This window comes from Phalacrocorax carbo, chromosome 7, assembly GCF_963921805.1.
Source record: "Phalacrocorax carbo chromosome 7, bPhaCar2.1, whole genome shotgun sequence".
In the NCBI taxonomy this organism is placed as follows: domain Eukaryota; kingdom Metazoa; phylum Chordata; class Aves; order Suliformes; family Phalacrocoracidae; genus Phalacrocorax; species Phalacrocorax carbo.
In genome coordinates this window covers 26,979,486-26,991,302 of record NC_087519.1, presented here as the reverse complement: position 1 = coordinate 26,991,302, position 11,817 = coordinate 26,979,486, and the positions used below count along the sequence as shown (strand labels likewise).

The 11,817-nt window shown below is 46.5% G+C and overlaps 1 protein-coding gene across 4 annotated transcripts in view; it reads left to right on the top strand.

The window, feature by feature from the left end:
• The window catches only part of MAP3K13 (mitogen-activated protein kinase kinase kinase 13), an 86,430-nt gene that overhangs the window by 53,591 nt on the left and 21,022 nt on the right, over positions 1–11,817 (top strand). The window lies entirely within an intron of this gene.

Genomic DNA, 11,817 nt, shown 5'->3' with positions numbered 1-11,817 from the left:
AGTATAAATATATATATATATGTAGATGTGTGTGTGTATATATATATATAAACTCCATGTAGTTTGGGAATAAGTAATTCCCAGTCAATTGCATACATATATCTTCAGGGTTTACTGAAAGCTAAAGAGCAGAATATGCTCTGCCTTTGGTGTCTAACTTCTCCCCTAGCACAGGGGGAGGGAAGTGGCAGATGGGAAAAGAACAAGCTGTCATTAGAATTAAGGAGCTGAAATGGTTGAGGCTTATTGAAAATGGGAACAGCCTGCCCACCATACTAGACTGTGGGGTAGAACTCTCCTGTATTGCTCTGGTCATGACTCGGTATTAATCAAATGTTTTTTACTACTTCTTCCTAGAGTCAGTTGTTTCCAGTTCATACCTCTGAGCAGGGAAATTTACCTCTGCATTGCAGAATGGCAGGTGCCTCCTAAGCAGCAGCCTTTTGTCTATCAGACCTATGTGCTTAGCAAGAGTTGTTTGTTTTCTAAATCCTCTGCCAAAGTTGGTTCTGTGTTTTGTCTGCATGTTGTAAACTGAGTGTGTTACACATTGTTGAGTCTACAAATAAAAAAGAGTGACTGAAGATTCCTTGGGGAATTAACACAATTGGGGTGATTGCACAATATGTGGAGTCAGATGTAGTGAGTTTTGGATGAGGCTGTATCTGGCTGGGGAGCCTCCCTTGTGAAGGAAAATGAGCTTTGGAGCAATCAGATAAGATTCAAAGGAGGCATGGTGTCAGCACGTCTGTTGTGCTGCTTTGGTTTGTATGCTCAGGTTCTTTTTAAGTGAAGCTGAAACTTTCCAAGGAAAGGACACAGATGCAGAGTTACATTGTCTGCTTCCAGCAATTCTGTGACTATCCCACACGAGCACTGTCTCACCGGGTCAGACTTCGCATTGCTGGCTGATGCTGAGCCATCACGTACTTGCGTGTGCCTGTAAGCTTGTATGGGTAGCTTCAGGAAAGCTACCTGTGGGGCAAGGAGATCGTATTTCGCATATAATTGGGACAGCAGATGTATTGGAGGCCACAGTTTAATATGTGCTTTGATGGCCCACAGGGGACACTTTCTTTTGTATGAAAGTCACCAATAAAAAAGGTTGAAGCACTAACTAATGAAAATGAGCAGCTGAGAGCATTGTTGTGTTTGGGGGGTACACGTAGAGCTCCTCTTGGTATGCACAGAAATATCTTGCTGTTCTTAGTGTTATAAGCATGTTCAGAGCTGTAGATTTATGGATGCATTGCAGTTTGCTGTTGGCATTCGGCCCTTCCTAAAAGGGCAATTTTGAAATGGCTACAGATGTAGTAAGGCTGAAGATTAATTGGGGTCTGCTATATGTGGCCTGTGTGGTTTAGCTGCATGTTCAATGTCTTCATTGTCATAAATGAGAGTGAAAAGATGATTGATTTTTTAAAAAATTTTTTTTTCCTCTAGAGCTGATCAGTTGGACGTATGTCTGATAGTAGTAGTGCGCTTCTATTACCCAAAGATTAAACATTTTTAAACTGCTTCTGTGCTAAGACTTGAGGATTTTGTCAGAATATTCATGTTGTATTTTCCAGATGATCTCATTCTTGCTTCTTGCCACCAGAAAATCTTCTTTGTTTGCGTTTCATCAGTTACATACAGGCCAGCAGTTGTGTGTGATTGCTTTTATTTTTGCTATCTTTTAGCAAGTGCACAGAGGATGAATGCAAAGTTTGTGTTTGTGCAAGTGCTATGCGTTTGGAGAAGACAGGCTGAGGAAATGTCTCTGGCTCTTTCAGCAGTAGAGAGAGGCTTATGGTGGCCTTTCATTCCCCTGGGAGCTTATTTACAGCTTTGGGCTGGTGCCACAGATCTGTGCAGATGATGATTTTTTCCTCCTCCTCACGAAACAACTACTTTAAGCCTTATCTAGGAGCAATCCTTTGTGTTAGGCTGAATCAACAGCTGGGGTAGGAGTCCAGTTTGGACCTGCAGCCATGGGGGACTTAATGCTTCCTGCAGATGCTTCCTCATACTTGCTGCTGCTCACTGTCATCCCTGCCTGGCAGCGTTGGATCTCCTGCAGGCCCAAACTCTAGGACATGGTGGTAGTGGTGTGGTTACAAGTAGTAAAATATAAATAGGTTTCATGCCCTTTGCAAATGTCTGATACTTGAGTCCATATTGCCTGCAAAGGCTTGGTGAATGGGGGAAAACATAAGGACAACACTTGTCGCGGTTTAGCCGGCAGCTCAGCCCCACACAGTCGCTTGCTCACTCCCCCACCGGTAGATGGGGGAGAGAATCAGAAGGGTAACGCTCGTGGGTTGGGATAAGAACAGTTTAATAATTAAAATTAGAAGAAACAACAACAGAAATGCAATGTAAAGGAGAACAACGAGAGGCGCAAAGCCCGGGGGGAGGGGGGAGGGGAGGGGAGAGGGGGAACGAACCACCGAAACAAACCGCACGTGCCGCAGCCGCCCGCCGACCCGACGCCGCGCCGCTCCCGAGCTGCAAACTGTCCCCCCTTAATATACTGGTCATGGTGTCACATGGTATGGAATGAACCTGCCATTGGGCAGTCAGGGTCAGCCGCCCCCACCATGGCCCCGCCCCTCCCAGCCCCCTCCTCCCCACGCGGCAGAGCTCGGGAAGCTGGAAAGGTAGCTGACCCCCAGTGAGGAGAATTAACCCCTTCTCAGCCAAAACCAGCACATTTTCCACCCCTTATTCCATACCATTTATACCATGCCCAGGTCCCATATGATGCAATACAACTGTACCAACCACCACCCCTCCCCTTCCCATCCTTTAACATAATACACAGACATCATTCCCTTAGTTCATGGACCTTCCCTGTAAAATGTCTATTGAGTTCACCCAGTCCATGACTCTGGGCTCCATCTGTCATATCAGTCTTTCAGGGTGGGAGAGATGGTGTGTGGCGTTGGGTTGCTGCATACCGAGTCAGTCATTGTTCCATCACTGCTGCACGGCTTGTTTCATAGTTGATCTTCCATGGGTTGGGAGGCTCGTACTCTGGTATCATTGATACAACACAGAGGTGACACACAATATTATATAGCAGTTCACATTGTGCCATTCAGTTCATTGACTGTTTTCACCCAAAATCAAATCCCCTTGAGGCACACATCGGATTTCTCCATCCTCCCGCATCACCCACCAAGTGCACCCAGGTCCTCGAGCAAAAGCAATCCCACGAATGGGTTTGCCTTTGCCGGAGGCAGGAAGAACCCAGGCTGTTTTGCCCAGCATACTTTTTGTGTGCACTACAGGGGCTCTATCCCCTTCCACAGTATGTAGGATTTCTGACTGGGCAGGGCCAGCTCGGTTGGCAGATCCCCTCGTGTTGACTAAGCACGTGGCTTTTGCTAAATGTGTATCCCAGTGCTTGAATGTCCCACCCCCCATTGCTCTCAGTGTAGTTTTTAACAGTCCATTGTACCGTTCAATTTTCCCAGAGGCTGGTACGTGATAGGGGATGTGATACACCCACTCAATGTTATGCTCTTTGGCCCAGGTGTCTATGAGGCTATTTCAGAAACGAGTCCCGTTGTCTGACTCAGTTCTCTCTGGGGTGCCACGTCACCACAGGATTTGTTTTTCGAGACCCAGGATAGTGTTCCGGGCAGTGGTGTGGGGGACAGGATATGTTTCCAGCCAGCCAGTCGTCGTTTCTACCATTGTAAGCACATGGCGCTTGCCTTGGCGGGTTTGTGGGAGTGTGATATAGTCAATTTGCCAGGCCTCCCCATATTTATATTTCAGCCACCGTCCCCCATACCACAGAGGCTTTACCCGCTTCGCTTGCTTGATTGCGACAGGACCCATCGGTGAACAGGGCATGCTGCTTTTCATCTTCTGGCAGTTTGTTATAAAGTGGGGCTTCTTCAGTACATGTCACCTCCTCCTCTGGTGATAATCCAAAATCTTTGCCTTCTGGCCAGACCATAATCACTTCCAAGATTCCTGGGCGACTGGGGTTTCCTACTCAAGCCCGCTGGGTGATCAGTGCAACCCATTTACTCCACGTAGCATCAGTTGCATGGTGTGTAGAGGGGACGTTTCCTTTGAACACCCAGCCCAGCACCGGCAGTCGGGGTGCCAGGAGCAACTGTGCCTCAGTACCAACCACTTCTGAAGCAGCTCAAACCCCTTCATATGCTGCCAATATCTCTTTTTCAGTTGGAGTATAGCGGGCTTCGGACCCTCTGTATCCCCGACTCCAAAACCCTAGGGGTCGACCTCGGGTCTCCCCATGTGCTTTCTGCCAGAGGCTCCAGGTAGGGCCATTCTCCCCGGCTGCAGTGTAGAGCACATTTTTTACATCTTGTCCTGCCCGGACTGGCCCAAGAGCTACTGCATGAACTATCTCCTGTTTAATCTGTTCAAAGGCTTGTCATTGCTCAGGGCCCCATTTGAAATCATTCTTTTTCCGGGTCACTTGATAGAGAGGGCTTACGATCATACTGTAATTTGGAATATGCATTATCCAAAAACCCACAACGCCCAAGAAAGCTTGTGTCTCCTTTTTGCTAGTTGGTGGAGACATGGCTGCTATTTTGTTGACCACATCCATTGGGATCTGGCAACATCCATCTTGCCATTTGATTCCTAAGAACTGGATTTCTCGTGCGGGTCCCTTCACCTTACTTTGTTTTATGGCAAAACCAGCTTTCAGAAGGATTTGGACTATTTTCTCTCCTTTCTCAAAAACTTCTTCTGCTGTGTTGCCCCACACGATGATGTCATCAATGTATTGAAGGTGTTCTGGAGCTTCTCCCTGTTCCAGTACAGTCTGAATCAGTCCATGGCAAATGGTAGGACTGTGTTTCCACCCCTGGGTCAGTCGATTCCAGGTGTACTGGACACCCCTCCATGTGAAAGCAAACTGTGGCCTGCACTCTGCTGCCAGAGGGATTGAGAAGAATGCATTAGCGATATCAATTGTGGCACACCACTTGGCTGCCTTTGACTCCAGTTCGTATTGAAGTTCTAGCACGTCTGGCACAGCAGCACTCAGTGGTGGAGTGACTTCATTCAGGCCACTATAGTCTACTGTCAGCCTCCACTCTCCATTAGACTTCCGGACTGGCCATATGGGACTGTTAAAGGGTGAGTGGGTCTTACTGATGACTCCTGGGCTCCTCAGTTGGTGAATGAGCTCATGGATGGGGATCAGAGAGTCTCAGTTGGTGCGATGTTGGTGCGATATTGCTGCCGGTGCACTGCTGTGGTGGCGATCAGCACCTGTTTCCTCTGACCCTCAGCAACCCCACAACAGAAGGGTCCTTCGAGAGGCCAGGCAAGGTAGACAGCTGTTTCATTTCCTCCGTCTCCAAGGCAGCTACACCAAAAGCCCACTTGTAACTTTTTGGGTCCTTGAAATACCCTCTCCTGAGATAGTCTATGCCAAGGATACGCGGAGCCTCTGGGCCAGTCACAATGGGGTGCTTCTGCCACTCATTGCCAGTGAGGCTCACTTCAGCCTCCAATACAGTTAGCTCTCGGGATCCCCCTGTCACTCCAGCAATACTGATGGGTTCTGCCCCTGTATAGTTTGACGGCATTAAGGTGCACTGTGCACCACTGCCCACTAAAGCTTTATACTCCTGTGGGTCGGATGTGCCAGGCCATCGGATCCACACAGTCCAGTAAACCCGGTTATCCCTTTCCTCCACCTGGCTGGAGGCAGGGCCCCTCTAGTCCTGATCATGGCAGTCACAACTCACTTCCTGTAAATGTGAATCAGGAGTCCCTCTATTACACTTAGAAATAAAATCTGTGCTTCTACTCCTCTGTCTGGGGACTTGCTGACTGGAAACTGGAGCAGCAGCTTTCCTGGAAGAGCCTCCCTGAGTGACTGTTCTTCCTTGCAGTTTATGTACTCGTGCCTGTAGGGTCGAGGTAGGCTTGCCATCCCACCTCATCATGTCCTCTCCAGGGTCACGCAGGTAGAACCATAGGGTGGCCCGTGGTGTGTATCCCCTTCTTTGAGCCAAAGGGTGCTTATTCCTAACAGCTGAGACACTGCTCTGTCAAGGTGGGGAGTAGGACAGATCTTCTTTGAGTTGCTGGACCTCTTGGGATAGTTTCTCCACAGCAGAGACGAGCGAGGAAGAGATATTTGTTTCATAATCCCGGAGTCTATCAATCACCTCTGCCACCGTTGGTGTCTCGTCATCTTTCCAGGACATTACTGCCAATGAGTTTGCATGCGAAGATGGTGCGCTCCGTACAAACTTCCGCCACATGGGTCGTGTGCACTCGGCTTCATCTGGATCTTTGGATGACCGTTGATCGTCCAGGTCACCATAAATCACCTCAAACACAGTTAATTCCCTTAGATACTGGATGCCTTTCTCCATAGTTGTCCATTTTCCTGGGCGATATGTAACATCTTCTTTAAAGGGATACCTTTCCTTCACTCCGGACAGGAGTCGCCTCCAGAGGCTGAGGGCCTGTGTTTTTTTCCCCAATTGCTTTGTCAACGCCCCCTTCCCCAGAAAGGGATCCCAGGTGTTTGGCTTCTTTTCCCTCTAGTTCCAGGCTACTGGCCCCATTATCCCAGCATCGGAGCAGCCAGGTGACAATGTGCTCACCTGAACGACGGCTATAATCTTTTCACATATCTCTCTTTTTGCATATCTCGCAAGTCGCTTAAAGACAGGGATCGGGTGGTCTCTATTTCATTTATGACTTCTTCCTCCTCTCCCCGTGGTGGCCCTGGTTCTTCATCATCCCGTTCTAAACGAGTTGATGTCCGCTTCCAATATTTCATCTTGTGTATGGGGGCAACTGATACTGGTACGGGTTTATTTTCTGAGCCAGCTCCAGTACTTGTTGTGGGGGTTTGAGTGGCTGCAGTGCTTGTCGTCAGGGCTGGAGTGTCTACAGTGCCAGTCACTTTGCCTTTCAATCCAGAGGCGTTCTCTTCCCCTTGGGAGCACTGAATACTGTTGAGCAGGGCTCGGTATTCATGGGCCAGGCCCCAGCACAGTGCAGTTATCTGTGTCTCTCTGGAGTTCCCAGCGTAACAACATACTTTCTCCAAATATTCTACTAGTTTTTTAGGATTCTGCACTTGTTCGGGAGTGAAACTCCAAAACACTGGGGGTGCCCACTGCCCTAGGTATGTGCCCATGCTATCCCACATGCCCTGCCACTCGTAACTATCAAGCCTCGGGGCAGATTTCTGGGTGTTATTCTTAAATTGCTTAGTCAAAACTAAAACAACATGCCCAAAAACTAACAATAAGTGCACCTTAACCACCCAAGGATGTTCAAGATACAACAAGGTTGTTGTAATAGAGGCAGAGACATCATAGAACAAAGTTGCAAAGGTACTATTCTGTATTTCCTCCATATAAAATCTCTCAGAGGAGGAGGTGTAATTGCTAATTGCCTCAACAGGGTGGTATCCAAAGTACAGTAACGGTTTCAGCAAAAACCCCAAATACCAGATAAAGCTGAAAACGAGTGTTTGTGTAACAAATCTCGTAGGCAAAACATTACTAATCACAGCAGAACACAGCAGACTAAACAAACCAACACCGATCTTTAACACCAACTGCAAAAAGGACAACATGGTGCTGTGACCGGCAGCTGTTGTTATCTCCAACCCTTGAGCCCCACGTTGGGCGCCAAAAAGACTGTCGTGGTTTAGCGGCAGCTCAGCCCCACACAGCCGCTCGCTCACTCCCCCACCGGTAGATGGGGGAGAGAATCAGAAGGGTAACGCTCGTGGGTTGGGATAAGAACAGTTTAATAATTAAAATTAGAAGAAACAACAACAGAAATGCAATGTAAAGGAGAACAACGAGAGGCGCAAAGCCCGGGGGGAGGGGAGGGGAGGGAAACGAACCGCCGAAACAAACCGCACGCGCCGCAGCCGCCCGCCGACCCGACGCCACGCCGCTCCCGAGCCACAACTGCCCCCCCTTAATATACTGGTCATGGTGTCACATGGTATGGAATGAACCTGCCATTGGCCAGTCGGGGTCAGCCGCCCCCACCATGGCCCCGCCCCTCCCAGCCCCCTCCCCCCCACGTGGCAGAGCGCGGGAAGCTGGAAAGGTAGCCGACCCCCCCAGTGAGGAGAATTAACCCCTTCTCAGCCAAAACCAGCACAACTTGATTCTACATCATCATCATCTTGTTGAAATTGCTCCTTGAGTTTCTTTCCATATGCTGAGATGGTCATCAAGAGGTGTGCGTTTCTGTGCTTCTCTTGAGGACCCACACTGGACAGAGCTTTGGTCAGCTGGAGGTTGCTGCAGGGTGATCTGCTGGTTGACTAAGCAGTGCGAATTGCTGCTCTTAAATGCTCTACCTGCTTGGTGAGTAGTCATTCCTGCAGGGAGTGTTTGCTTCTGTATTGTCCAGCAGCTGCCAGTTGGTTATCTGAGGTTTACTTATTTTGGGTTTGACCCATAAAATCACTCCTGACTATGTTTTTCCAGTTGTTTACCCAATTTCTAAAGACTGTTGGTGAGTGCTTTCAGAGAGGTATACTTAGTTCTTTAATTTGCATCTACTAATTTAATTTGGGTTGTTGGAACTCTAGCACTTTATAGTAAGACTTGTTTGTGTTTTCTACAGACTCATTAGATTTCCTTTGGATTAAGAATCTGTCTTCAGGAGTTGCTTTCACCTTCCCATCCACAAGTTACATGCTTACTGTCATCACGTGCATTTTTTGTGTAAACCTGGAGACCAAGGTGTTTTACAAAGTGTGCTTGTGTTCGTGGTTTTTTTTGTAAACCAGAGATGCTTCTTGTCATAATGCCAGTGCTGCTGAGGAGCCAGTGCTGGCAAATGGCAAAAATTTGCTTCGGATAGATTGACTCAATGGCACAGGCGGCTCCTGTGTTTTTTTTTTTCCCCCATGGGAAACAGATTCCTATCATTCTACGCAAATGGTTCTTAATCACCTTAGAAATGCAAGCTCTTACATAATTCCTGCTGCTATTACACTTTAATTTATTTAGAGGAAGTATCCCACAGGTTTCTTTAGGCCCAGAAGAGTCTGGAATTAAAAACTGCTCCATCCTGGTAGGAGGTATCCTTGTCTCTTCTGCTGGAGGCAGGGGTGGTGCTAGGAGAGCTGTAGGAAGCCCTGAAGTCTGGTCAATCTCAAAGGATGTTTAGCCATCCAATGTTAATGGACTTTTTGAACAAGGCTGGCAGTACAGTCTAGTACTTGGTTAGTGTGTCCAGGTGTGTTTCCTAGCCACCCTGCTGATCATCTGAGATGTTAACTCTTCTGGACAGGCACTTTGATTTAACTGTGGTTAGTCATCATAGCCATGCACCCAAGTTCTTCCAGCTGCTTAATGCAAGTCCTTTTCTGTTACAAGCTGTCGGTTGAGATGACAGAAATCTCAGCCTCACCTCTCACATGCTGTGTTCCTCATGGTACCTGCTGCGTAGGTATGCCATAGCTGGGACAGGTGTGATTTGCCATTCCTTGCTTCAAGGTATTGTAGGCGGTTGAGGATGGGTCTGTACAGGCAGTGGGAGAGCTTTATAACCTGCTGGCCAGGTGATTTGTATGGTCTCAACTTTCAGCTGTATTCAGCTGGTGGTGTGTTAAGTCCTCCCTTTTCCAGTCTTGCCTATTGTTCCTCTGCAGAACTGGTGAGACTAACTTAGTAATAGTGACCTTTGTCAGCCTATTGTCTTTGCGGGTGCTCCCAGGGATCTGTAGGGAGCACATACACAGGGTAATTTAGATGTATTCTTTAATTGGTTGGTTTGGGCTGTAATAGAAAATGCAGGTTTGCACCACTAATGCTAACAAACCCTGGTTTTCAGTTGAATGTAGCCCAGTGCTTTTCTCCACCAGCAGCACTTTCTTTCAGAAGCTTTTCAGTGCTTGGTATGTTATGGGAGACAAACAAATCACTGATTCTGGCTGTCTTGAAGCATAGTAACATGCTCCTGTACAGTGAAAGTTGTTTTTCTTTTTTTTAAATTTTTGTCTTACTGTTACATTATACATTCCATATGGTTTAGCTCTTTGTTATTCTTGAAATTCCTAAAGATGTAGGATGTTTCACTGGTGGTTACTACACTGCAGCCTTTTCCCCCAAATCATGCCTTTGATGATCAGGGTGCAAGTGGGATAAGGGAAAGGATATATCTTACCAAATAGACATGAGATGACTTTGCAGGAGGAAGCAAATGAACTTTTGCTTACTTTGTGAACAGTCTCTCTGCCTTTGCCATTGTGGAGGTTAGTAGGTAATATTGAGAGCAAATTAGGGCTCCTAGGTGACAGCAATATAGGTACCCATACTGCTCACAAACTTTGTGTGCTTCATGGAAATCAATGACAGTGTTGCGTGCCTTGTACCGGAAAGGCAGTCATCTCACATGTAAAGGAACAGCTATTTCAGTACAATGGAATACTTTCAGTGTTGCCCATGTAAAAATACTGTTCATCGACAATCACAAAAATCAGCTGTATTTGCCACCTTCTTTCAGAAGCAATGCGTTTGTGAATTTAATGGAAATACAGATGTTCCCAATTTACTTATGAATTTCCTTATTTTCTCTTACTTTCATTATTTAAAGAACTGTCCTTAAATATCTGAAGAATTAAATACCAATTAAATACCAATTATTACCAAGTATTGTGGCAAAATATTGTTCAAGTTCTTTGGTGAGAAAAATGCTTGTTATTTTAAAACACTTGACTGTCCTGTGGTCAAGGTAGTGGTCACAGCATGTTTCATGTATCAGTTTCTGTTAGATTCTTACACAGACAGGCATTTCTTGCTTTGATACCAAAGAATGCATTGCTGGTAGGAAATATCGCCTTCACAGTGTCATGGCATTCTTGAAAATTGAAGATAGGCATTGTCTGCTGCAAATCCACGGTTACTGGGGTTGCTTAGTTATAATGCATTTCAGTTGAGAGCTGCGTGCACTGTCTTCATATTTTTGTACAACGTAAGATTGCCAGCAGATATATATCAGTATGAAAAATAGACTTGTATCTGTGAAGAAACATGTGCTGAGGATTGAACTTCACCCTGCCAAGTTGAAGGAAATTTTTGCTGTAGGTTAACAATGTTTGTTTTCCCCAGTTCAGTGAGCAGAACGAGCGCTGGGGTCTGGCTTGGGATGGGAGCTGGCTTTCCTTGGCCATGCCTGGACAGTAGTCATTCGGCAGGAGACATCCAGCTAGTGTCTGACTGTCACAGAAATGATTTGAGGGAAAGATTTGAATCAGGATCAGTCCAGAGACAGTTTGGGTATATGTTTCCCTTCAGTGGTGACAGCATCTAAAATGAACAGTTTTGCATAATCCCAGTTGCAGCCCTGGGAACACCCCAACGGCTCGGAAGCTGGATGAAAGAAGACACATCTTTGTAGTGATCTGAAATGGGGATCTGTACAGGTGCGACTTACTTTTATTTCAGAAATCAGTGGGTTACTTGTTGGTTTTGCTGCTAAGTAATTTATTCTCTAAACTTACACATTTATTTAGTTACAGTAAATAAATTATTACCTGCCTTTTATCTTGCTGTTTGTGGGATGTTAAGATGATTTCAAGGTGACTCACAGACAACAAAGCTTTTAGTTCCAATGGGTACAACTGTCTTGAAACAATTTATACAGTGCTACTGGACCACTCTGGCAGTATCCCTACAAGATGCATGCGGGTACCTAAGAGGAGGAATTGCTTAATATTTTTTGCCTTTGACACTGATATACACAACGTTGATGTGGGAAGGACCTGTTTCTGTGACTGGTGGTGGTGGTTAATGTGCTTTGTGTTGGGTAACTTGGGGGTTGCCGATCTGTGTT